Source organism: Monopterus albus, unplaced genomic scaffold, assembly GCF_001952655.1.
Source record: "Monopterus albus unplaced genomic scaffold, M_albus_1.0 scaffold14.1, whole genome shotgun sequence".
Taxonomy (NCBI): domain Eukaryota; kingdom Metazoa; phylum Chordata; class Actinopteri; order Synbranchiformes; family Synbranchidae; genus Monopterus; species Monopterus albus.
In genome coordinates, this window is record NW_018127894.1 from 3,310,082 (window position 1) to 3,314,714 (window position 4,633).

The following is a 4,633-nucleotide window of genomic DNA, read 5'->3' on the forward strand; positions in this document are numbered from 1 at the left end:
CACTGATGGACACTTGTTGCTGATATGCTAGATGGAAACAGTGCACAATTCAAAATATTAGGCCCCAGCGTTACACTTTTGGAATGAAAAACATTGAATATGTCACTGTATTGGTCTGGTCCCTGTGTGTGTTGACCCTTTTTTATTATTATGGACTGTTGCTTCTTCATCCAACCTCTAGATGTTCCTGTACTACTCCTGCCATCTGTTCCTAGTCACCTGACTCTGCTCACCTGTCTCCACATTCCCTCATTAGCTTCCCAGTATTTAAACCATTCCAGTTCCCCCTAGCTTTAGGCCAGATTTATTGTGCTCCTATGCCTTGGTGTTCCAGCCGTTCCTGTTGCCTCGTGTTACCCGTGTTGGGATTACTACCCTGTCCTGGTTTTGGGATTCTGCCTCTTGCTCGCTCCTTGTGTTTTTGGATTTGCCTATTAGTTTCAGACTTGGTATATTTTTCAGACAGCCTTGGTTTGGACGCTTCTTTGTTCTGAAATATTTATTTTCTGTCTGAACATCAAATGAGTTTAACATTTTGGAAAATAAGAAATATAAAGTGTTAGGTTGGAAGTTTTAGTGATGCTTGAAGGCAGATTTGTTACCTTTTGGACAGATCCGGGTTAGCTGTTTCCTCCTGTTTCCAGCCTTAATGCTAAGCTAAGCTAAGCAGCTGCTGCTTGTAGCATCATATTTAATAAACAGATATGTGAAAGATCTTCTCATTTAACTCTCAGCAAGAAAGCAAGTAGGTATATTTTCCAAAATATTGCACTATTCTTTAAATGCATATATGAGTGCCTGTAAGAAAAGTACATTAAGCTAGTTATAGTCTAAAACTATAAGGGTAAAAATACTTACTTCAGACAGAGAGAAAAGGCGTTTTAGCCAACACTGCAATTTTTCATCATTGTGGTCATTTGAACTGGAAACAACACAACATCTTCTCTGTGGCTGATGACAAACAACTGCCAGCAGCATCATGAAATGAGCAAAACAGTTGGATTTGCCGCACAGACAAGTATTCACACTTTGGTTATGAATGAGAAGTGGCTTCAAATGCAGCACGGTGACAGGGAGTTGAGGGTAGCTGATGAAGAAAGGGAGCAAACGAAATCATATCAACACCAAGAGTGTCGATTAGGTGAGAAAACGACATTTTAGCACCGTCAGTCATCCCAGTTTCATGCCTTGGAAAAAAAAAAAAAGGAATCCAGCACTTCTATGAAAAATGCATAAAAGTTTGCAAACACATTTCCTGAGCTTTATGTTTCTGGGCTACTTCTCAGTGAAGCAAAACCTTGCACAAATGTCCCTCATTACTCAGAGGTCTCAGGGAGTTTGGTTACTGCAGTTCAATACACCACCACCTCTGTTTCACAGTGCAAATAGTTGATCATACATTCCATACAATTTATTATGCCTATATAAAACTAAAGATGTGACTCTTACTGACACATTTTTATTTATCTTATCACTTTCTGGGTATGGAAGCGTCGCATTTTACCACAGCAGATTGTCACAGCCACTTTGAATGCGTGTGAACAGATTGTACTTTGAAAAAGAAAGGGGTGCCTCCAGCAACGTTTCATGTCTGCATCCCATCTCTGTCTGAAACCAGGACTAATATTGTTACATTATACATTTTCAAAAACATATCCATTATTCATACAGTATCTCCATATTTTAATACTATTAGCACTTCTATGCCACCCACCTAAATACCTGTGTGTTTCTTATCAAAGGAGCAGTGACAGTCTGAGTTACTTTATTTGTATGTGGAAATGAGTTGAGAGTAGGAAAAGTGTTGACGTGGAGGACCATCACACAAACTTAAATCTGCGAGGTGATTACAGTATGTACACTATACAACCTTGGATCCAGACACAAATGGGCACAAGAGAAACTTCACTTTTACCTCTCAATGGAGTGTTTGTGTTGATAAGACAACAAAGGTGCACACTCACACACGCACACACACACACACACAGAGTGCTCCACCTGTGTGGGTGGGAGGTGTGGCCATTCAGCAGCTGAGTGGGGCAGCATATGGAGTTTCTAATTGGGTAGAACAGCACAGCTGGAGGACACCAGTCCAGGACCTGGCCTCTGGTAATCAGTCCCACAATCCTCAGCTCCGCTGCACTTCCACCGTACTGTATGTGAGCTTTCAGTGGTGAGGGCTGTTGGATGTTTCCTCGCATGTCACAGCAACCTGAAACTTGTTCACTAACAGATTTTTACAGTATGTTTTCCCTTTTGACTCAAAGTCGTACAGTATTTACTGCATGAGTCCAACCACTGACAACATGCATGAAATCCCTAATTTTACATACTTAAACCAGCTGAGTCTTTGTTACAAGGGAAAACGAATTCATGATATGTTGTAAAACAAATTTAAAGAATTTCCATTCCATACAACTTTATATTTGTACTAAACTACAATGGAGAGGGAACTATTGTACTTTTTACTTCACTACATTTATCTGACAGCTTTAACTGCCTCTTTGACATAAAAAGGTATCAGTTTAAAAAAATACTTGCTTTTATATTACACTATAATGACAAAAAAAGTATACAGTAGTGTATAAACCATTTCTGAGTTACAGTGTTGGTGGTGCTGTCTGTTTTGTATTCACTGTTGAAATGTTGTTGTGTTTTTGCAGAATGAAATTTTAAACTCAGTGTCTTTTTATTATGCACTTGAAGTTCTGAAAAAGAGCAGAATGTTAGAGACATGGAAGCATTTTATCATAAACCCAATAAATCTAACTTCACATTTGTGGTGGGAGAATAAAAATATGAAATTAGTGAATAGCAGCATCCGAGGTGTTCATCAGGGTGTTAGGTATCAATAAGTGCTCCAAATTAAATAGTTGCGCTTCTGTTTGGGACTGCTTAAGAATCTCTTTTAGCATTTGTGATTAAAGGTTAATTGTTTGTACATGAAGCTCAGTGTAAAGCAACGCAAAATAAATGGAGCTGAGAAACTGAAATTTTACACTAAAGGCTTCATTACGCAGTCAGTGTCAGGATTTAAGAAGCACCTGCTCTGGGTACATTTTTGGAGTGTACTAATGCTTCACAGTGTTTTACAAAAAAAGATGACTATATAACTATAAAGACATGCACTGAATTAGAATTTTTTGGACAGAGTCGTGCTGTATTACCACACCATTACCATCTTCTCAACCACTTCGCCTTGCACTCATCATCCACACACAAACTCCCTTTAACTGCTGACATCAATTGAGAAATGCTTGCAACTCAGCGTGCAATCTGCGGCGCCTTCATTTGCAGCTCTACACCGTGCACCGTGCCTATAATAGCTGATAATGTGATAATTAAAAGAGCTGACAGGCAAGAACTGTCAGCAAGACACCCTGATTTACCAACCTCTGCTATTTGTTATACCTCTCAAATTACAATGGTTTCACCCTTCAAGTATGACACATAAAATATCAATTGAAATAATTAACTACTTTAGTACTGTGGTGCAGAAAGAGAAAAGCGGAGTACGAATTGATAAATCTGTCTGAAAAAACACCGCAGGATCAAATTCAGACCTGAGACAAAGATTCCTAGCAGACAAAAGATCACTGCCATGTCTCTCTCTCTCTTTCTTTCTCAACCACACCATGATTTATTACCTGAAAAGACAAGAGAACTAATTAGTGGAGTAATTAATTAATATAAATTTGCATATTTGCATTTGCAATTAGTGCAGTCAACTGATTAGTCTGAGATGGGGAGTTTGACTCATCAGATGTGTGTGTGTGCCTTGTATATGAGTGTGTGCTGGACCAGAACGAGCAGCAGACCAGCTGAGGCATTTTGGGGGGAAGGTGGTGATGAAGTTCTTTTTTTTTATGGGTCTGTATGAGTACTTTTGGGTACAGTGTTTGTGATCTGTCTCGTACACCTGAGGTTAAGTGTATTCACAGTCACTAGTGTGTGTACATGCCGTCTCTGAACCTGCTATCTCACCTTTGCGCAGTCCCTCACGCTCTGAACTTAGAGCGCACTGTGGCACTCTGCTGCCAGGGCTGTATACCGCTGATCAATGTCTTGTAATGACCAATATAGAGAGATTGATAAATCGCTTTAATTGATTCTCCTTGCAACAAGGTCATTCACAGGCATACGTTTGTGTGTGTGTTCCACATAACTGAGGAGTGCATATACCCATATCAAGTGCCAGCTGTGCCCCAGTCTGGATTTGGCAGCATGCCACTGGGCCTTTTCCATGGGGTGTACTTAATGTCTACGGCCCTGAGGTACCAACACCGCGCATGCCCCTCTGGTATGCTCACACCCTCCTGTGCGTGTAAGGTGCCTGCTGGAATGTCTTAACCTGTTTTATATTAAGCTGCACTGACTAGTTGATGTATCGATTAATTGATCAACAGAAAATGAATCAGTAACTCAGGCTGCAGTTTCTCTAATGTGAGGACTCTTTAGGTTTGGGGTATGTTTTTTGTTTTTTTTTTTTTTTTACCATGTCCTGACATTTTATAGAGCCAGCATTTAAATGATCAATCAAAAACTGCCCTGTAGATTAATAAATAATGAAAATAATCATTAGTCAGGGGGCGGCTGTGGCTCTAGAGGGAGAGTGGGTCGGTTTCTAAACGGA